The sequence below is a fragment of the Eschrichtius robustus genome, chromosome 16 (assembly GCF_028021215.1).
Source record: "Eschrichtius robustus isolate mEscRob2 chromosome 16, mEscRob2.pri, whole genome shotgun sequence".
NCBI lineage: Eukaryota > Metazoa > Chordata > Mammalia > Artiodactyla > Eschrichtiidae > Eschrichtius > Eschrichtius robustus.
In genome coordinates this window covers 26,824,367-26,847,479 of record NC_090839.1, presented here as the reverse complement: position 1 = coordinate 26,847,479, position 23,113 = coordinate 26,824,367, and the positions used below count along the sequence as shown (strand labels likewise).

Below are 23,113 nucleotides of genomic sequence, written 5' to 3'. Positions count from 1 at the left end.
ACGCAAGAAAGATGACCCAGCGGCTCCCACACCCTGGAGCTCTGGCTTTGCCCCTTCCCCTCCCCCAGCAAGATACAATGGCCTCCGTGGGCCCCCGGTAAGGACCTCTGGCAGAGCACTACCCCCCAAAGGCCTCCCTCCAGGGGCCCCTCACAGAGGTCTCTTTTACAGCGAGCAAACACACTTTGGTTTGAACTTTCTTCTGCTGCTGTCCGAGGCAGACACATCTGCTCTCCAAGTGCTAGGGAACCAGCGTGGATTATCCTCACTCCCTCCCCCACCAGCCCGGCTGGCAGGGAGTTTCCTGGAATTTACAGCTTCTGTGCAGCACGAGTGTGCACCCTCTGCGGCTGAATCAGGAGGACGCAAGCCGGGCCAGAACGCCAGCTCCGCCCAGCTCAGGGGTCCCCACGCAGCACGCCCAGAGCCTCAGGGGACGGGGACCACATGTGCTCTCGTGCCCTCTCCCCACACACGCACGCACTCTGCTTCCCTCCCACAGGCCGCCCTGCTCCTCATACACAAGCACACGCACCCACAGCCTTCCCTGGGTGAAAGCACGCTCACTCACACACTCACTCAGACAGTGTTCTCACACCCGGAGGGAGAGACACACGTTCGAAAGGTTCTCTCTGCACAAAGGGCAACGCGACTCTCCCTACGCTAACAGGACAGGACCCAGAGTGAGGGATGGTGGGCAGGTGGGGAGAAGGACCCTTGGAGGGGTAGGGCCATACAGGTTCTGGGAGCCAGGAACTGGGCCATCCTCGCTTGGGGCCCTGGCTCCTTCCTGGCTGCCCAGGGGTCACTGTGCTCAGGGTATGACCTGAAGTCCCTGCTGAAGCAGGAAGGCCCTCTCCCGGCTCTTGGGTATTGTCGAAACACTCACGGTTTAAAGGACCAAGCATTCTATTCACATCTGGGAGTAACACCTATTCAAAATGCTCCGTCCATTTACTCAACAAGTATTTATTGAACACCTACTATGTGCCCAACATCTTTCTAGATGCTGGAAAATTCATCTGTGGACAACTCCTGGCCTTCCTGGTGCTCACTGTCCAGTGGGGGAGATGGACAATCAGCAGAAAAACTCCTAATAACGGGGGCGATGAGGGCTACAAAGTAAAGCAGAATAAAGTAGAACAAGAGGGGAGAGGGGCCTGCAGAACTGTGTTTGCCAGGGTGGCCAAGAAGAGCCTCACTGGTCAGGGGACAAGCAGAGCAGAGGCCTGCAGAAGCGAGGGAGGTTGCTGGGGGGGGGGGGTCCACGTGGGGAGTGCACCACGCACTGGCACGTGCTGGTGGGTTCCAGCAAGCAGCCTGGAGGCCACATGGGCCGGGGGATGGGTGAGCGGCGGGCAGTGGAGCCATACGGGGGTGTCCCCTCCTCAGGGGCACATAATCTTGGGCAACCATCCTCAGCTCAGAGAAAGGAGTGTTCCATAAACACACAGGTTCTCACTGAGAAGCAAGGAAAAGTCAGAACTGCTGGGTGCAGCGCTGAAGGCTCCCACATTCTAGCTCCACTTGGCAAGCGTTTAAAATAGTAACAACAGAAGCCAATGTTTATCAGGTGCCAAGTGCACCACAGGCCCACTGGGTAGGTGTAGTTATCAGCCCCATTCTACAGATGAGGAAGCTGAGGCTCCAAGGGGTGAAGGCACCTGCCCAAGGTCACGAGCTAACAAGCGGCAGAGCCAGAGCGTCTGAAGGCCCAGACGCACCCTCCTTCCTGCCCCTCACCTGGAACGCCTGCACTGCCTCGGCGCCCCACAACCCAGACTCCAAACGCACGTCCCCCTGGCTCCATCAACTCCAGCTCGGTCTCCATCGTTCCTTTCCTTACACCCTCTGCCTGCCTGTACCATCAGCCCTGGCACTTAGGCAGGCACAGAACTCAGCTGCAGCAGGCAGCACAGCGGCTCTCTGCCCTCTCTTTCCCCAAGAAAACCTTAAGTCCTCCCAAGAGCAGGGACCAGGCTCTATGCTCTCTGGACAAGGCCAGCGAGACCAGTCAAATTGGCTGAATTGCCTGGCATGATACCGGTGTTTAATGAGGACGCGGCAACAGTTTGACAATCAGGGACTTGGACCCGCTGAACACAGTTCCTGAATGGAGACCATGTGAAACCTGGACCCTGGCTGCTGCCGGGCAGCAACCCCCTCCTGCAGCTGCCAGGCGCCCCCATGCAGAGCCTCAGGTTTCTCTGGCTCAGATCACTTAACTATCCGCCAAAATGGCCCCCCTCCACTTCTCCCTGCCCTGACAGGTCAAACTGGGCAGAGGTGGGCTAAATTTTACACTGAGTTGCAATCACCCAATAACGAAGAGCACCCAGTGCCCACACGTGAGGGGCTCTGCGGCAGGGGTTTTATGAGATTTCCTCGCAACAGCCCCATAGAGAAAGCAGGCACCCGTGTCAGGCCTATCTCCAGATCTGGTGCTCACCCCTTGGAGACCTGCCTCAGCTGCCCAAGGGCACCGTAGCTAGTGGCAGAGCTGGGATCTGAACCCAGGCAGTCTGTGCCCAGAGCCCACCTCACTGTCCACCACACCGAGCGGCCCCCTCACCACACTTCCTCCCTTCAACCGAAAGAATCAGATTCCTTAACAACGAAGTGTCTCAGGGCGAGCGAGACCCAAAGGAAACTCCATGGGAGACGAAGCTATATTTACATCCATACCCACACCCAGCTCACTCTCGTCAATGAGTCGACGCGCACTTATGGAGCACCTACTATGTGCTGGTGTTATGTTAGGGGCACCGAGACTGTGGCAGGGCTCCTTTCCTCCAGGGCCCTGTTATTTAGGGAAGGACAGAGAAAAATTCTGACACACTTGTAAGTGCAGAGAGAGAAGGGGGCTGGGGAACCCCCTCTCCAGTTATCTACTGACCATCAAGCTCTCCCCAGCGAGTGTTCCTACAACCCCCAGGGTTCTGCCACATGAATGAATCCCTGTTTTGTGGGTGATGCTTCTAGCTAAGCTTCTGACACCACTGATACAGCAATTTTTTAAGTGAGAAATCAAACTTATTAAACCTAACTTTAAAAACCCGCCAAACTCTAAGTTCCAATCAAAATTAGCTCCCACACCCTCACTTCCAGGGCTGACCTGGGAGAGAAGGCTTCCCAAGCCCTCTTTGCCACCCACCTGCTACAGCAGAGCCCCCAGCTGCAGAGGGCAGACTGTAACCTCACCGGCTCACACTGAGCCCAGGCTCCAAGAGCAGCCCAATTACACAGGCAATTACCAGTACACAGTTCAGAGCCCATCGACGATGAGCAGAGGGGGGCACAGCCAGGCCTGAGGGACCTGCGGGAGATGCCAGCGCAGGCTATGAGGGGCTGGGTCCAGAGGTCACAAGTCGGGCACTTCTTGCTTTTCCCTCTGGAATCTCAAGGGAACTCAGCTTACTAATTTCTCTTTCTTTAAACAAACTTCAATGAAACTTTCATTAGAAAATAAGAGTGTGTACAATCCATTACTTCCAGGTCCCCTCTCCCTAGACCCCACGTGACTGGCCAGCCAGTACCCCCGGCTCCTTTTACCTCTACCTTCGGACACCCTGAAGCCTGCAGCCTTGCCCACCTGTTGACAAAAGTCCATCATTTATTAGGCACCAAAGGACCTGAGCCACTTGCGGGTCACAGGGCGATCAGGTCAAATGCCCTTCTGAAAAGGGAACACAAGAGTTGGGGTGGGGAGAGGGGGTAGGCAGACAGCACCCAGACAGCCCCTGGGACACACCCCAATCTGGCAGCCCTGACTCTGGGCAGAAGGAGAGGAGCCGACCAAACCCTCCCTGCTCTTATCTGTAGTCCAAAATTCACGGGCAGGTTCAGTTTCTCTCCACCCAGGTTCTGAGGCCCTTCCTCCTCTGCAAGCAATAGCACCAAGCGCTGCCCAGCCTAGGAGGAGGAGAAAATGGGAGACCAGAGGGGAAATGGTGGAAACGCGCCTGTATCCATGGCGTGTAACCAGGGGCAGGTGCTATCAGTAACCTGATTATTTTACAACTGGGGTCACTTTCTCGGGAACTGGGTTCCTGGTGCCTCTGAAGTTGAGCCATTTGCATCCTCCAGGACAGGGATCCTGGGCTTTGCCTCCACAACATTTTCCAGGCCTTTCCTCAGAGCTGTAACTCTATATCTACCCCTTGCTTTGAGAGAGCAAAGGAGGAGGATTTGTTGTGAATTTAGTGCAGTTGTGAGCTGTAAGCCCTGACCAGGAGCCTTGGGTGTGTGTTTCAGAGGAGGGGTGGAAGGCAGGCATGGGCCAGGCAGGAAACAGAGCCCCTCTCTGTCCAGCCCTTGGGGTCTGTTTGATGAGAGGCTGAAGCTCCTGCCAGAAAGACCACCAGGCTCAAGGCAGTTGCCCTGGCACCGGCTCTAACCCAAGCAGGCGGGCACCAAGATGGAGAAAGTGAGCACCTCCTTCTGGAACACCTGCAGGCCCCTTCCAGGGTCCTGGAAATTCTTCAGTGCGAGGCAATCCCCCCCCTTGTCTCCATGTCAGCGAGCATTACACACACAGCCTTCTGAGCATGCCAAGGAGGTACTGAACCGCATTTGACCCCAACTTAACCACTTCAGTTCATCAGATGGCTTATTAATGGAAGAAGAAAACCCTCCAGGATCCAAGGCAACAAGGGTTCAAATCCCTGTTGGGAAGGAACAGCACAAATGAAATCTTAGGGTGGTCTGAGCCACAGCTCCTGGGAGCTGCGGGGTCCCAAGGCTGCTGCTCACGCTCCATCCCAAGCCCACCTGGCCACCAGGGAGGAGGCCAGCCTCCCGGGGACACTCCCGCACAACTCCACTCCTTTCTGCCAGCACACCTCCTCTGCTTCCTAGTCATACAAGCATACAGGCTCATCTGGGAAATGGGAAGTGGGGAGGGCTGATACAGCTAATCACCTAGCACATTCTAGGTACCCTCTCTCTCTCTCTCACACACACACACACACACACACACACACACACACACATGCACACAGAGTCTGTCAGAAACATGTTCGCATCTACACAGGGACGCTCTGTTGTCTTTGCTGTCATGGGTGCCTGGATGCTGGGGTGAGCATTTTCAACACCTTCCTACTAGTGTATTGAGTGTAAAATGGGCTTTTGTTTCCCAAGCAAAGGCAACTGGCTGTTTTCCCAGCACTCCTCACCACGAGGGCCTCACTGATACCCCAGGCCCTGCCTTGAACAGGGGTCTCTTTAAAAGGGAGGCTGGAGAGATGAGCTTCAGCAGACAGGGTTCTTCCAGCCAAAAAGAGGGCTGGAGAGAAATCACTCTGCACTAATCCCCTGCAGGAGTTTCCTTCCAAGAAAAGGGCCCAGACAAGACAAAAAAGTTCTTGAGCAACTCAGGGGCAGTTCAGCTCCACATGGCCCCAGGGTGACTGAGGCCACATAAGTTTCCCCAAATCAGCCTTTCCAGCTGGGAGGAAGGCCCTGGGTGCTCTGCTCCCGCTGTTCCTCAGGAAGGTGCTGAATGGGGTCTTGGCACCCAGCCATGGTGCAAGGGTGTGGGAGGAGGTGCTGTCTCAAACCCTGACTCTCCAGAACAAGCCCACCTTGACATGGGATTAAATTAAGCTTGATATTATTCATTCACGGACACATTGAGGCCCTAATGGTTTTCCAATATAGGGGTAATTTACTACCTGGGGGCTAAACTACCACTGGGGCCTGGGCCCTAAATGGGTCTTTCTCCCAGAATGACCTGAAATCCAGAAGCAGGGGGCAAGGCAAGAAAGGGCCCCTGGTCAGGACTCTCTCCTGAGGAGCCGTGAGAGCCCCACAGCCCTCTCCCCATGTCCCCCACCTCGAAGGACAGGGGCCCAGGCTGGGGTTTCCAGCTGATTCTGGGATAAGTAGGGCTTTATCTCAAGGGAGGATCTATTTCAAGCCACAATCCTTCTCAGAAAGAGGAGGAAATCACAGAGTCCAAACACCATTTCAGGTGAAATCAGGAGGTTATTAATCTCCCCTCAGAGCAGACAGAAAGAAAAATCAATGTTTTAGAGGGGGGGACAAAAAGGTTCCATTTGAATTAATGGGTTTGTGGCTTCTCCATTGATCAGTGCCTCTTCACACTTTCTTTTTGTGCTTTTGTGTTCTTGGGGAGGAGGGAGGAAGAAGGGAATGGGGAGGAGGGGGGTGGGCCTCCCGATAAGGAAAAGGACGCTCTAACCTTAACCTTTCTCCAGGAATAATGCTAATTAGCGAGGCTTAGTGAGAACTTCCCCCAGGAAGCGCGGCCCGCTAGGGATGACCGGACTCGGGCACACGCAGCTCCAGGTGCGGTTGGGGGGTGGGGAGGGGGGTCACTTCTGAACCTGAGCGGCTGGAATAAGAACGCGAATGGCACTCCCCCACCCCGCCGCCGGAAAAAGTGTCCAGCCTTGGAGAAGCGGAGAGCGGCGGACAGAGGTGTAAATCCAACTTAACCCGGGCGCGCGCCCTCACTCTGGCCAGCTGCCCCCGCCCCATGTGCCCCCTTCAGTAAGGAATGCCCCTCCAACAGGGGCCGCCGACGCCTCCAGCTTCTGCTCCGACCGAACACTTGCCAGGGGCATCAGGTCCGCTCCGGGGAGGGGCGGGGGCCTGCCGAAGTGGGCTCAACTCTGCAAACCTCGTCTCAACTCCCCGCGCCGAGGCAGGGAGCCCCTCCCTGCCACTCTACGCTTCCCGTCCTCAACATCTCCAAACAGTCCACTTCCCTTCTCGCTGCGGCCGTGGTGGCGGCAACCCGAGCCTGACCCCCACCCCGCCGCCTGAGAACGCCTTCCTCACCGGGACGCGGTGCCGAGCCCGCTGCAAACCGTGTGGCCGCCGCACAATACCGCGGCGCGGCGCACACAATCACCGCCCCCCAGGACCGGCGGCGCGCACGGCCCGGGAGTGGGGTGCGCCCGGCGGCCCCCGGCACTCGGGGCCGGGCACACCTCGAGCACCCCGCGGCCTCCAGAGTGCAGGCTTCACGGCCCCCACCCCATTCGATCACACTCACCCGCCCCCCGCCCCAGCCCACTCCGCCTAGGGCGCAGCCGCTTCCGCGCGCCCCCCTCCTCAGCCCCGGCGCAGGAAGCTCCCCCGCGTCCCCCTCCCCGGAACCCCCCCAGCCTCCCGCCCCCCTAACCGCAGCTCAACGGCCGGCAACAGCGGCGAGAGAAGGGGGGCGGCGGCCGGGGGCCCGGAAACGGCCCGATCGCGGGGAACCGGGCCGGACTCCGTACCTGGGCGGGAGGCGAGGCGGAGACGGACGGTCGGGCTCGGCGAGTGAGCGGTGCGGGCGGCGGTGACAGCCCTACAGCTCCAGCTGCTGCTGCTGCTGCCGCCGCGGCCGCCCGGGGAGAGGGACTGGCACCGCCGCGGCGCGTCACTGCCCGGCCCGGGGGCGGGGGTGGCCAGGGGGAGGGCCCAGGCGAGCGGCGGCGGCGGCGGCAGCGGCGGCGGCGCCGCGGCCGGGAGGGAGGAAGGGGGAGGGGGGCACCGGGCACGGGGAGGCGGGGGAGGGGGGCGGGACCCGGCACGGGGCGGGGGCCGGGGGGAGGGGAGCGCTGGGAGGGCGCACGCTGGGGGAGTAGGAGGAGCAGCAGGAGGAGGAGGTGGAGGGGCGGGCGAGAGGGAGGAGTGGGCACTGGGGGAGGGGGGAGAGAGGAAAAGGAGGCACCCGGAGAGAGGAGAAAGGAGGGAGAGGCGGGTGGGGAGAGGAGGAGGAAGGAGAGGGTGCTGGGCCAGGTACGGGGGGAGGGATGAGGGCGCGCTGGACGCGCCGCCGTGCGCTCGGTGGGGAGAGCTCTCTTAAGGGGGAAGCGCTTGGAGGAAGATTCTTGCCGGGGTCTGAGACCGGGAAAGAAGGCGGTGGGGTCTGTGCCCGCCCCTAGCTCGCGGAGGACTCAGTCTTCGAGTCCGGGGTGGGGGTGGGGGCGCCCGGTCGGCTCTCCGCGCTGAGACCAGAAGAGGAGACACTTGGCCCAAAGAAAGTGACTCGGGCACCATTAGGAACTCCCGGCACCCTGGGGCCTTCGGACAGCCCTCGACCCCTGCGCGTCTTCTGGTTCCCCGGGGACGCGGGTCCTCGCTGGGCGGGGCTGCTGGGCCAGAGGGCTGGGCCCCCCGGCGGTCAGAGCGAGACCCAGGTCTGGGAAAGACAGGCACGTGGTCGGCTCTGTGCCGCCCCCCCACTTTGGGCCCCCCCCCCCTTTTCTCGATCAAGTTCAAGCTCGGGCTCCTCGGCTTGCTGCCCATTCGCTGCCCCCTCCCCCTCCTCTATTCCGCACCATCTCGCCTCTTCACTCTTCCTTTGTCTCTTTCCCACCACTTAGTTTACACCCTCCCCTGCTCCCCTTCTTCCCACTGGCGGGCGCCGAAGAGTCCGGCTGCGCTCACCTGTCAGACCCAAACATTTCAACCATCTCCAGCGCCCGCCGCCGGCCTGCTCCCGGCTCTCTCCCTGCCCCACCTCCCGCCGGACATTGTGCTCCTCTAGACCACACAGTTCGGGCTCCTTAAGACGCGCAAGATACAGTTGTGAAGTAATAGGATAACATCAAGAAATGCTGCTCCATCCCAGACCCGGGCGCGCACTGTCCACAGACACAGAATCGCAGTAGGGGAAAGACCCACGCGGATCAGAGACGCAGTGCTCCGCGCAGACAGACCTCATCCACCTGGGGTGCAGGAGAAGACCGCACCGGGCGTCGCGGGGGTGGGGGACCCTGGACCTCTGAGCAGCCTCAGACTCAACCTGAAACGTAACACGCTCGTACCCCGACAGCAGAATTAGACCCCGACAGAGAAGATGGGTAAGGGCGGATTCTCCCCTCCCCAAATCCACACCCTCCAACAGATCAGCCTTCAGAAAAATCTTGTGCTTTAACGGGGATGGAGAGCCGCCCTCGTGGAATTCTGTGAGGAAATGGCCAAAAAACAAAACAAAACAAACCAATAACGATCCCACCACCTGGTTCCTCTGGTCGCATCCAAAGAGGAGGGGCAATTTCTACTGACTTTACGCTACAATTCATTCACAGTGAAACCAGCGAAGAAGAGAAAACGAGACAGCCACCGCGATTGTTTGCAATTTTGAAACAGACTGCCTTTAACCCTCCAACTTTTTTTCTGTAAAAAGCCTTTTTCTTTCTTCCACTGAAAGCTTTGCATTGTGAACAATCCGAGGTAAACAAGGCTCCCTCTACAGATACGAGTTGGAAGTACAACACCGCAGGTTCAGGGCTCAGTATTCACCCATTAGAAAAATAAACAGATGACAACACATCAGATTAACAGCACACCGACTTCCTTCTGCACACGCTAAAGATTTTACTGTCAATATAAAACTCACACTTTGTTTTTAAAAGAGGCTCTAAGCATGTTACTCATTAGCACCTTTTATCCCTAAAATCAAATGTGTTTTCAAACCAATTCACTCTTCCCACTTTTCTCTATGAGATCTTTACTTCTCATCCTTTGTGGTGGGGGACAGTTTGGAAACTTCATTGTCTGAACGTCCACACACCAATAATGATTTTTAGAATTAATTAGTGGCCACGAATCTTCAGTTCATACAGGGAAATGTGGGTGTTTCCAACATGGGAACTGTCCTTCCTCACTCTGTAAATGAGATAATTCAGGCCCAGGATTTCCCATCTCTTCCCACCACATTTCTAGAGACCTTTGACTTCTCCTGGCCTGAGTCACTATTTCACAGCGGTGGTGGACATCTGGGCTTGAAATATAAAGCCAGATCCAGCTGACGTTCAAAGGTGGAATTGAACCCAGATAACCCACCTCTTCTCTGACTAATAAGAGAAAGAGCTAGTACGCCCAGGAGGGCAGAGCAGTGATCTTCTCTAGGCGTGAAATGTGAACTCATTTACCATCCCTGAGATAAAACAGCCCCAGCCCCACTCGATACACAGGAAGCGGTTGGGAGCCCTGGAGAAGCCTGGCTATTTAGTAGCACGGCGAATTAGGTGAGTTTTCATGTGTGCTGAAGCCTGCAGAAATCTCCCGGCTCCTTAATTCCTGCAGGAGCTGCCACTCCGTGAGTAACCTTGTGTAGGTTGCTCTCTGTGTCTTTGCGCATCTCCTTAAAGTGGCCACAGCATGGGTCCCAACAAGGAATGGCATAACCTAGTTTCTTGACCACTAATTCTCCCAGTGATGTGTCTCTTCTTCCAGCCCCAGTCTGGTGGGAGACCATGACAGAGAAGGGCTGCTCTAGTCTGCTTAAGGGGGCGGTACTGCCTTCATGTCCCCTCCAGGCTCTGCAAACAGTGGGTGCCTTTGTAAATGGCAAAATTGGCAGGGCATTTGCTCTGTGGAGCTTCTTAAGCAGCAAACCCCTCCAGGCGGATTCCCATATGAAATGAGCACGCTCCGTGAGCAGGGACCTGGCCATGGGAACCAGAGGTTGTGATTAGGAATAACAGGATCTTAGTGTGACCAGAACGGATGCTATTCAAGCATCTCAAAGCATTAAAAAAAAAAAAAAAAATTATCCCTACAAATTACTTATTAATGATAAAAGGCACATGTACCTGCACAATGGAGAGACTGGTATACACCCCCCAATCAAGTGATCAAATTCAGCAGACCCCGAAGTGGAACCACCTGACACGATGTGCTTACTTCCTGAAGGGATGCAATGAGAGAACATAGCATTACCTATGTTATGTTCTCCCCATGTCAAGTCCTCCCCTCCAAAATGCTTAACCTGAATCTGATCATGAAGAAACAACCAGACAAGAAATACTGAAAGAGACTCCATAACACAAGTATCCTGGACACTTCGAAAGATTCACTGTCATTAGTTTGACTGTTCTTAATCACGAGACTAATGAGAAAAAACAATGAAATGCAAAGTTTGAATCTTGGTTGGATCCCAGAGACAAGGAGTGAGGTGGTGATGGGGTGAAGGATACGCAGAGGATGGGGGTGGTGAGGGGTGGAGGGGAGACAGGGGTTGAGGGTGGAGATAAGGTGGGCTCTGGGCTGAGTGGTCAGGGAAGGCCCCTCTCAGGAGTAAGCCCACGTGTGCTCTGACCCCAGGATGCTGGAAGCTGACAGCTGGGTAAAGACTTGGGGGCACAGTCTTGCAGGCAGAGGAAACAGCTGGTGCAAAGGCCCTGAGGTGAGAAGGGACTTGGCATGTTTGAGGACTTGAAAGCTACCAGTGTATTTAGAGCGTGGGGGAGGGTGGGAGGAGGTAAGGGTGAGAGGGCATGCAGGGCCAAGCACTCAGAGCCTTGGACACCACCATGAGGTGTGTGGATTTTATTCTAAGAGCAAGGAAATCATGCCATCTAAATTATGTTTTTAGATCAGAGGAGATGAGATTATAAGGAAGCAGGAGTGGCATCCGGGAGACCATTGAGGAGGTGGAATAGAAAGAGTCTAGTCAAATGGGACTGGTTCCAATTCTGGCTCTGACACCAAACAAGTGTCCTTGGGCACCAGTTTCCTCATCTACAAAGCAGATAATAAGATAGTATGTTTAATGTATTTGACACCAAAATTTCCCCTTTGACATTAGAAACTGTGGTATCTGGCCTCCCAGCTCTCCCGATGATCCTCCCCCCTCCTGGTATCACACCCTTGGTCCCCTGGCACAATGGATAGGGCTGTGGAAATGAGGGTCTATGACTTCTGAGGTTAGGTCATAAAATACAGCTTGCTCTTTTCCCCAGAGGGAGTACTCGGTAAATGGTAGCTTTTATCGTCATCATCAGGAGTCTACATTTTCACAGCGCTGGTCAGAACCCTCTCCACAAACGCTGTACCAGTTTCCTCAGCAGCCAGCAGCATCTGGCAGTTCTCATTTCACTACACACTTGTCAGCGCTTAGTATTAGCAACCTCTTTTATCTTTGTCAATCTGAGAAGTGAAAAATGGTGTCTCTCTCTGCCCTCTTCATTTGGGAATGTGAGCCCATATTTATGTGTATCATGTGTTTATTGGTCACTTGTAATTCTTTTCTTTTTTTTAAACAATCTATTCATATTCTTTGCCCTTTACTTGAGTTGGTGGTTTGTTTTTTTTTCTGTAAGAACTGTTTAGAAACGAAGGAAATTAATCTTTTGTCATATATTTTGCAAAACATGTTTTCCTTTTGTTGTCTTTTTATTTATGATGGGATTTTTTGCCACATGAAAATTTTACTTTTTTTTTTTTTATATTGTCTCATTAGTTTTTTTTTTTCCTTTAGGGCTTTAGGATTTCACATCAAAACAAAGGTTTTTCTTTTTCCACTCTAAAATTATAAATGTAATTCACCCATATTTTCTTCTAGAGCATTTATAGCTTCATTAGAGTTAAATCTTTATTCTATCTATTTCTCTCCATATAAGAAGTGAGGTGAAGATCTAGCTTATTTTGTTTTTTAATGGCTATCCTAGTTGTCCCAATACCATCTTTTTTTTTTTTTTTTTTGGCCGCGTTGGGTCTTCATTGCTACTCACGGGGGCTGCTCTTCATTATGGTGTGCGGGCTTCTCATTGCGGTGGCTTCTCTTGTTGTGGAGCATGGGCTCTAGGTGTGCGGGCTTCAGTAGTTGTGGCACGCAGGCTCAGCAGTTGTGGCTTGCGGGCTCTAGGGCGCAGGCCCAGTAGTTGTGGCGCACGGGCTTAGTTGCTCCGCGGCACGTGGGATCTTCCCGGACCAAGGCTCGAACCCGTGTCCCCTGCATTGGCAGGTGGATTCTTAACCACTGCGCCACCAGGGAAGCCCCCAATACCATCTTTTAAATGACTCATCTTTATCCACTGATTGGAAGTGCCATCTTTATAGTATACTAATTTCCCCTTATTTTTGGAATTGCCTATTCTATTGATCTGTCAATTCCTGTCCCGATAGCATAGCTCTGGAATATATTTTAATATGTGGTAGGGCCAGCACTCACCTCTACCTGCCATGAACTGTCCCTGCCCCCAGCATAATAAAGACAAACCCTTGCCACAGCAGGGAAGGCTCTAGGTGCAGCACAATTATGGCAAACGGCGAGGGGGGGGGGGCACGTTTCTGACTGAGGGGCTGTTGGGGGGTGGTTCCTGGAAGAGGTGACATCTACTCTGAACCAAAGAAGGCAGGAGGAATGTGACAGGTGGCAAGTGGAGAGGGCATCTCGGTAGGAAGAGGAGCGGGGATAGAAGCTCCAGGGCTTCACACATGCCTGGATTCAAAATAGCTGATCTGCAGGTTGGGTAGTAACTCAGCTTATCCATTTATTCTTCACATTCGCTGATTTTTGCCCAGCTGGCTGCAACCTCATAGTTGGTTTGACACCTTTGTTGAAATCTAGGAGAAAATGTCCCATGCCGTTTCCTCACTCCTTCTCTATTCAGATAAATTTCCCATGGTGTGTATCACTAAGAGTCTGACTTGTTGAAATACACTTTCCTAACAACCATGACGAAAGGTAAAAATTACAATTTCATCAATTGCCTTTTCAGAAATGTGTTGCTTTAAAATGTCATCAATTGATCTCTCCTACTCCAAAACCTTCAATGGCTCCCAGTCGCTGGCAGAATCAAGTTAGAGCTCTCTGGCCTGGTGTTTAAGGGCTTCCACAGCCCTGCTGGCCTTACAGCCTTCTGTTCCAAACTGTGAACTCTGCTTCAGACTCACATCTTCTGTCCCTCAATTGCCCATGCGTGCCTTTGATCATGCATGCTTCCAGACACACGTTTTTTCCACAAATATGTATAGACCCCCTACCACATGCCAGGCACCATGATTAGTATGGGTGACACAACAATGAACAACACAGATACAGGTCTTCCCACTTGTAGCCTGCAGGCCAGCAGGAGAGAGAGAGAGTAATCAAATGACCACGAAGTTTTTAGTCACAGTATATATATTTGGTTTGTACTTGACAGTTGTGGGACCTGCTAGGAAGGAAGTGCCTAGTTATGTGAGAAAGACATAGTGGATCCTGGAGGGCTCCACTGAGGAGGTGACATTTAAGTTGGGCATTGAAGAATGCATGGGCGTTCACTAGGTAGAAAGATACTCTGGGCCATTGACAAAGATATCCTCCACCCCTGCCAGATCTAGGCCCCTCTGAACTCAGAGCGTCAATCTCACAGACCACCCAGCTGGCTCTGGTGGCAGGTCTCCGTCAGTCTTATATCACTTAATGCACTTGTGGTACTTCCCATTTCCTGGGCTATACCTCATCTCCCCAACTGGACCATGAACTCTCAGGGGCTGGGACAGGCTCTTAGGTGGCAGAGTCCCCGGCAGCATCCTGCACACAGTAGGGACCTACCACTGCATCACTCAGGACCCCATCCTGCCCACTGCCCAGCACAGCCCTGATGTCTGCAACAGAGCTCTGAATTAAGCGCACCCCCCCTTAATGTAGACCACACTTTGCAGCTCCCCAGAGAGGGCACCTACCTCCTCTCTCCCTTCTTTCCTAGCACCTTTGGAGAGGCTCAGCCAAAAAGCCAAGGCCAGCTGCAACCTGGCACTACCGCTCCTGGGTGTGCACACAACAAAAACGAGTACAGATGGTCCCCAAAGAACACGCCAGGACGGTTATAGCAGCACTATTCACAGCAGCCCTGGCCTGGAAACTACCAAGTGTCCATCAGTGGAGAATGGATGATGGTGGTACATCTACACTGTGGAATACTGCTCAGCAATGGAAAGGAACAAACTAGTGGTGCAGGCCCCAACACAAGGACTCTCACGAACTCATGCTTGTGGGCAAAAGAGCACACACATGCCGTAGTAGAACAGGCAGAAGCAATCTGTGGTATCAGAGGTCAGGAGAGTGGTCACCCTTGCCAAAGGTTAGTGACCAGAGTGGGGCTCAAAGGGTCTTTGTGGTGCTGACAAAGTTCTGTTTCTTGATGTGAGAATTGGTCCCAAGAGGTGGATTCAGTTTGTAAAAATTTACTGAGCTGTCCACTTAATGATACGTGTTCTTTTCTGTATGCGTGTTATACTTCCATAAAAGTATGAAAAAGGGAAAAAAAGCTGAGGCCAGTTACCATAGCTGAGCAGCTTAGAGCTTGGTGTAATCCATTATGGCGACCCACACAATACCAGGCACCTGTGCTGGGTGGTAGGCTATGTTACCTTATTTGACCAGCCGAATAACAAGGATGATATTAACTGCCATTTTGCACACGAAGATAGTGGCTGTGGGAGGGAGATTAAATGACACATCGAGTCCCCCAATAGCTCACAGACCAGGGGACATGCTCACAGTCACAGAGCTAAAAGCTAGTGGCCGTGCTGGGGTTTGAAGCAGGGTGCGCTGGTCTCCGGGGTGCATGGTGGGCCCTGCCCAGGTGGGACTGCTGAGCCGGACCGCGGGGCACTGTGCTTCACCGACCTCCAGCAGAGCAGAGAGAGGAACCCTCTAGAGCGAGTCTGGGGCTGGGTGGGCAGAGGTTTCCCCCGGGGTTGGGAGCTGGGAATGGGCTGAGGCTGCTCTGAGGTGGTCAGATCCTGCCTGGACCCCCAGCTTCTCCATGCAGCCCTTGAGGGCGGCTGGGCCTGGGAGTCTCCTGGGAGGCACCTCTGGCTGCTCCTCAGCAGGTGATTGGAGGAGAGGCGGGGCCCCTCTGCGAGCTGAGCGAGACGCTGGGAAACTGGGGCAGGTGGTCCCTCTGTGACGGAGGCTGCAGGTGGGGGTTGTGTTGGGGGACGGGTAGCAGCCAAGGCTTTGGGGCCAGAGAGGCTGCACAGAGGCCTTGCTGGTGGCTGGCGTCCTGTGTTTGGCGGTCAGCATCTAGGGTGGGGGTAGAGCAGGGGATATGTTTTGCTTACATTCAGGCCCTTCCTCGGTGTGATCTCAGACAGGAGACTTAACTTCTCCAAGCCTCAGTTTTTTCATCTCTGAAATGGGGGCACAATAACAGGAGCTTGCTTCTGAAGGCTGCCATGCGCTTAAATGCAGGGATGCCTGCAGGGCGCTGGACTGATGCCTGACGTAGAACACCTGCCCAAACCCTAGTTATTGTTGATGATGATGTGAAAGATAAGTAATTAATGATACAGACATCAGTCAACACACATTTATTGAGCCCCTACTGTGTGCCAAGGCCTGACCCAGGTGAGGGACTGTGGTGGTGAGATAAGCAGACCCAGGCCTATGCCCATGAAGCTGCTGGTGCAGGGGGCCTTGGCCTGGCCCTACCCTCACCATCACTTTCTTTCTCCTTTCCCTTCTCCCCCCCACCTCCCCACCCATCCCTTGCGAAATAGCAGCATTAATGTGGGAGGGAACAAGGCTCTACCTCTCACTCACTTTGGGTGAGTTACCTGAGCTCTCTGACACCGAGCCTCAGTTGCCCCATGTTGTCTGTAAGGGACCCAGCACACAGAAGGCCTCAAAAGATGGTTCCTGCTCCCCTCCCTGCCACCCCCTCCTCTCTTCCCTTCCTCCCTGCTTCCGCTCTGTTTCCTTCCCTTACTATTTTTTTTTTTCTTTTGATGTGGACCATTTTTTAAAGTCTTTATTGAACTTGTTACAATATTGCTTCTGTTTACATTTTGGTTTTTTGGTTGTGAGGCATATGGGATCTGAGCTCCCTGACCAGGGGTCGAACCTGAAGCCCCTGCATTGGAAGGCGAACTTTTAACCACTGGACCGCCAGGGAAGTCCCTCCCTTACTATTCTTCCCCCTGCCCAAGCCTTTGGCAACTTAACACCCAAAGGCATTGTCAAGTTCAGCTGATGGTGCCCAGGCCATGGCAGTTACTGTGGACTAACTTACCTGATAGCTAGACTCAACATTTCTCTCTCCCTTGTCTGAACTACAGAAGGTGGGAAGTGAAATTTTTTCTTTCCCAGCCCCCGCCCCCCACCTGCACCCCCGCAGCTGGAAGTGGCCATGTGGCCCCGGCCAATGAGATGTTAACAAAAGTCTATTGGCAACTCTCTGGGAAAGCTTTTGCTTTGCTGGACTAAGCTTATGCCACCCCTTCCCGTCTTCCTCTCACTCTGAATGTGGACAAGATGGCTGGAGCAATAGCAGCCAACTTGTAAGTGTGAGGAAAAGGTCAATAACATCATAGAGACACCAACCCAACATGGCTGACATCAACACCAACAGCTGTGCCACCACTCTTCCTATTTCAGGTGTAAAAAATCTTCATGTTTTGTTATAGAGCCAGCTGGGTTTTTGGACCTGTAGTCAAAAGCATCCCTGTCTGATTCACAGGGCTCCTGTTCATGGATGGACTGGACAGTAAGGACCCCACACCCATGTGGCTTTTTCCCTAGAGTGTCAACTCCTTAAAGAGACTGAGGAAGGGGGCTGTGTCAGGGCACCTGCTGTGGCTACTGCGGTGCAGGGTGGGGGGGACTCTGCAGAGGGAAAGGTGCCAGGCTCTGCACAGGTGTGCCCGGGCACTTCCCGAGCCACAGCAGTGTTCCAGGTAAAGAGGATCTTCTGTTTCTATCCTATTTTTTCTTGAGGCACTTGGAGCTGTTCCAAACATCCAAGCCTCCCAGCAACCATGGGGCTGGCAAGGCATAGGCTCTGTCACTCAAATCTACTGAGGAGGAAGCTGCAGGAGAGAGAGGAGAGGCCAGCCTGGGGCCGGGCTGCCTGTGGTCATGCTGGGCTGAGCCCCTCTCCCGCCTGTCTGCAGCACCCCAGCCCAAAGCTCAGGGCTATCCAGGCCCTGTTATTTACTGCTGAAGGCTGGAGGTGGGCTGGCTGGGGGCAGGAAGGGCAGGTGGGCAGAGCTCTGGGCCCCTTTCCCAGCGACACGCCTGCCTCCTGCTGACCCTTGACATACTAACTTCCTCCCCAGAAGAGTTTCCTTGAAGAAAGGGGTTCCTCTGTCCAAAAGCAAATTTTGAAACCCACTGAAGTCTGGCCCAAACCTGCTGTTCCAGTAACAGGAAAGCTGCAGCATGGAGAAGTGAAAGTTAGGCAGCTGGTGCGGGGTAGGGCCACACCTAGGGTCTGAGTCGATGGGCTCTCCTGGCCGCTCATCTCCACTTGCTGTCACCTCCAGTTAAGCCCCTGCCCTCCTCTGGAAGAGGAAGGTGCGCCTTGAGGTTCCACATGCACACGACAGGTGGGCCAGAGAGCGCTGTCCTCTGCAGGCTGCCCGGGCTTCTCCCAAGCACATCTGCCCCCCACTCCCCTGTCCTAGCCCCCTTGCTGTTCCCAACCTAGGGCCTTTGCACCCACTGTCTGCTCCACCTGGAAAGCCTTTCCTCTATAGGGCGGGCCACCTCCTATCAACTGGGTCTCGGCTTGGATGCCATCTTTTCAGAGAGGCCTTCTCACCCAGAGGCGCAGTCTCTCAATGGTCTCTATTTTAATTCTCTGCCCTGAACATCTCACTTTTGCATATCTTTTTTTCTTTCTTGTCTTGTTTATCATCTCTGTGGCCTGTGAACTCCCGGAGAGTGGGCTCCCTGTCTGTCTCAGAACAGTGTCTGGGACGTTGAAGGAACTTAAATGATTGTTGAATGAATGAAGGAGGAGATTTTTTAAAAACTATACACACAGGGGGTCACAGGGAGGGCAAGGGTCTGGAGGGCTGTGAGCAGAAGCGTGGGCCTTTGCCTCCTCTGAGTGGAGCTTGGGGAGCTCCCAGCCCGCCGTGGGTCGATGCCTGGTCACCCTATGAGTAAAACAAGGCAGCCAGCACAAACAGTGTGACACTGCTGTGCCACCCTCAAAAAAAAAAAAAAAAAAGAAAAGAAAAAGAAAAAGGCCCGTTAATGAGGTAAACACAATCACAACCAGGAAAAACCTTGGCCGTGCTTCTTCGAGTCCACCCAGAGCCATTATCTCTAATTGATCTCCAGACATCAGCTGCTGAAGCGTCTGAACCCTCCTGCATTTTCCAGGTCTGGTTACAAAGCCCTGGCCCACCCAGCCACCAAGTGGGGTCAGGTCTCCTGGAGCAGCTCTTTGCTGGGGGCCGGGACCTGTCTGGGCCCCACCTGAGAAGAAGGAGCCATCAGGCTGGCAAGGTCGGGGGGTCAAGAAGCTGCGGAAAAGCCACAACCCATAAATGCTCGGCCCCCCCCCCGGAGCCAAGCAGCCTGCCTTGCGATGCCTTAAGCAGAAGCCTCCACAAAGCCACCAGGGGTTTCGCCCTCAAAAAAATGTGACAAAAAACAGGGAGGGCTGGAGAAAGCGCCCTGCCCAAGGTATCCCCCTTGAACTGGGGGATATCCAAGAACTGGGGTCGGGAGTTCCATTGTTAAAAACAACAGCAGCAATAACAACAACAACAGGACGTGGCCATGGGACAACAAGGCCCCTCTGGGTCTCGGTCAGGCTGGACCCAGAGTTGGAGGGGGGTGGGTCACAAGGTCGGCCATTGGTTCAGTGACCATCTGGATGTTTTGAGCAGCTCCTTCCTGGCCCAGCTGGGGAGAGACACCTCCTTTCCTGTTGGGTCCTTAGAGACAGAACAGGGAGTCAGCTACCTGGGTGCCCTGAGGGGCGGTTCACAGTCAGAGCTCTGAGAAGACAGAGCTGCTCCCATGGATGGAGGCCCAGGTAGCGGCTCCTGACCTTGCTCCCGCCTTTTCCCTTGACACAGATAAAGCATCTCCAGGCCAGCCCCGCATGCAGGATTCTGCTCCGGGCACCAGGCAGCTCTCCTGCCTGCACCAGTAAATTATGGGCACTGCATGCATTTTTTCCCCCCAGATAATGAAGTTGAAAGGCTGCGTCAGCATCCTTGCAAGCATGGGGGCGGATTTCGTAGCCTGGAAGGGGACTGAGACTTTTGGAGCAGACAGGGACAATGCGTTGTTTAGGTTCGGGGTATCTACTAACTGCATCAGGCAACTGGCTTTGGAGACGGGATGCTGGTCGTTTTCTGCTTCTTTCCCACACAGCTTCAGGGAAGCAGGAGGAAAGAAGAGAGACGCGGACGTCTCTGAACCCAGGCTGCCCTGGCGAAACATCCGTAATGCTCATTTTCTTCAGGTATTTGGAAACTGCAGCAAGTTTCTTCAAAGCACCCGAGGATTGTCAGTGAAATATATTGATCACTAAAACAATGCCCTGTAACAAAGGTGTTTGACAATGGGTTTTTCACTTCCCTTTTTGTCCTCTCAAAAAAGAGGTTTCCCAGAAAACTTTCCCTCTCAAGTTTTAGCGATGCCCTATTTTGCCTGTCACCATCTTTAGGAGGATGGGAACGCTGGGCTGTCAATATTTAGAGCCCCCAGATTCCAGCACGGAGCTGTGATAATCCTGGCTCACAGCCCACCCGGTCTGCTGGGTGAACAGAAAGGCCTGCAGTCGAAGTGTTTCAGCTTCATGTTTATGTGGATGGATCAACGGTGCCTCAGTATCTTTCCCTCACCAAGAACGGCGTACGAAACTTTTTAAGGCATTAAACATTTTTTTTTTCCAAATACTTCCTTTTTCAAGCCAAGGAAACTTTAAAAAATAAGGACAACAAGGAGGGGAACCATTCCTGCTACGTAGTAAGATATATTAATTAGATGTATTAGATATTAAGACATATTAGTCCCAACACTTAAAACAGTGTGGAGCTGGTACATGAACAGACAAAGAAACCGATGGACTGAATAGAAATACATTCTGTTTCAGATGGAAATTTAGTAAATTATAAAGGTGGCATCTCAAATCAGTGGGAAGAAAATAGATTCCTTAATAAATGATGTTGACACAAAAGGGTAAAGCAGGACCTGTATCTCAGAATATACTAGGATGAGCTCCAAATGGATCAAAGATCAAATATGAAAAATGAAAACACGTATATTTTTTGGCTCTGTTAGCTGAGAGGGTCTAAAAGAAAGGACACCCCAGTAGCAATAAGTACACTTATTGCCCAGATCTTGGTTTTTAATATGATTCTATAATATAAGGAAGATATGGCTGATTCTAGGATTGGGGTAGAATATATACAAGATGAGCCTGGAGCATCTTGTAGTACCAGAAAGTAAAGAAACACTAAAACAAAACAAACTCCTTCAAAAAACAAACCAACAAAAAACATCAATGGGAGTATGTCAAAAGAGCACAGGAGCCAACTGAAAGAGCTCCCAGTGGCCAAAGCTGGAACAGTTTAAGCATCAAAATAGATACAGCAGTACTGAGTTATAACCCCAAGTATAGAATAAATAGCCATATAAGTAAATGATTGAATAGATTTATAAATGAGGAAGGAGAGACAAACCTCCCATGCAAAAGAATTCCAGATAATGTATGTAGACACTTTACCCTCAAGGAGGGAAATTATAAACCCCACTCCTGAGGTGTGGGCTGCACGTGGTGACTTCCTTCCGAAGTGTACAGTACGGAGGGAGGTAAAAGAATAACTTTACAGTGATGACACCTGACAAACATTATGTCAGCCGGTGTGGCCAAGGCAACATCAACGGTCATGAGTCATGGTGACAGCAGGTATACTTGATATGATGTGGTAAAAATGGCACTCTGAGTTTGGGATTGGCAGAGGCAAACTATTATATACAGGATAGATAAACAACAAGGTCCTACTGTATAGCACAGGGAACTATATTCAATATCCTGTGACAAACCATAATGGAAAAGAATATGAAAAGAATATATATATATATATATATATGTGTGCGGGTGTGTGTGTGTATATGTATAACTGAGTCTCTTTGCTGAAATTAAACACAACATTGTAAACCAACTATACTTCAATAATTTTTTTTTTTAAATGGCACTCTGTGTCTGTGGTCTTCCTCCTAATAACCCAAAACCCCAGTTTTATATTGAGAAAAACATCAGACAAATTCCAAAATTCTACAAAATACTTGACAGTATGCTTTCAAACTGTCAAGGTCATCGAAACCAAGAAAAGGCTGAGAAACTATCACAGCCAAGAGGAGCCTAAGGAGATGTGACAAGTAAATGTAATAGTGTATCCCAGATAGGACTGTGGAACAGAAAAAGGACATTAGGTAAAAACTAAGAAATCTAAATAACATATAAACTTTAGTTAATAATGTATCAGTATTGGTTCATTAATTGTAACAAGTGTATCATACTAATGAGATATTAATAATAGGGGAAACTGTGTGTGTTGGGGGATAATGTGGGAATTCTGCACTAGCTTCTCAATTTTTCTCTAAATCTAAAACTGTTCTAAAAAAATGAAAATACTAAAAGAGAACACGGAGGCAGAGTGGAGTTAGGTTTTTTTTAAGACTCAAATGCAGAAGCTATTAAAAAAAAAAAACTGATAAATTTGAGTACATAACAATAAAAATGACACACACACACCATAAGCAAGCTCAAAAGATAGAGGGCTAAGGCTGGAAAAAAAGAGGCAATGGCTAACTCTGGGGAATCAAAAGAAAGAAAACGTAATCACAGTGTGCTAATTGGCTCAGCTATGAATAACCTATACAGCCATAATAATAGAAATATAATAAATTACCTAAATAGGGAGGTATAAATAATACTGAGGGACTGAAGAAGGAGAAATAATACATGTGTTTATGAGAGGGCGTAATAGTGTACATACTTATCTCCTCCAGCAGGAAATTAAACAACAATAACCAAAATAGCCCAAACTGAAAAATCAAGAACTAGCAGCATGAGCACATGTTATTTAGAAATAGGAGATAAATACCAGAAGAGACAGCTAAAAGATAAGAAAGAAAGGAGGCTGTCTCTGAAGGGTAGAAATTGAAGTGGGGAGGCTGGGACAGGATCTGCTGTTTTTCTATATGATTTTTAAGATATGTATTTTTTATTGATAAAAATAAAAATGAATACAAATAAACAAAAATGATGAACACTTGAGAAGCTGTTTCTGAGGGTTAGCTGCCCTGGGGTGATGCGGGAGGGCCTGAGGGGCACAAGGCAGGACCCGAGATCAGCTACCCCACCTGCACATCTTCTCACAGCAGAAATGTGCCAAGGATCATTCTTTGCCTGGAGAAATCCAAACAGCAGCCTTGGTCAAGGTCAGTATTTCAGTGGCTTTTTGTTTTTCTTACCATAGTACAAACCTTCTACAGTGCCAGGGATTTACTGCGATGGGAAAAGGTTTGTGCTACAGCTTCTCAGATCTTGATAATGGGGCCAGTGGCATTTCAGGCCTTTCTTGGGCTCTCATGGAGGCAAGCTGGGCCCCCTTCACTCAGCTA

At 52.0% G+C, this 23,113-nt stretch overlaps 1 protein-coding gene across 2 annotated transcripts in view; it reads right to left on the bottom strand.

Moving 5' to 3' along the window:
- The window catches only part of NOL4L (nucleolar protein 4 like), a 129,622-nt gene that overhangs the window by 30,469 nt on the left and 76,040 nt on the right, over positions 1 to 23,113 (bottom strand). Inside the window, exon 1 of one of the 2 annotated variants that reach the window (XM_068524044.1) lies at positions 7,248 to 7,362. The exons of the other annotated variant lie outside the window; for it this stretch is intronic. The gene's annotated coding sequence lies outside the window, so the exon portion shown is untranslated. Of the gene's footprint in view, positions 1 to 7,247; positions 7,363 to 23,113 lie in introns of those variants that run through there. 2 annotated transcript variants of the gene reach the window in all.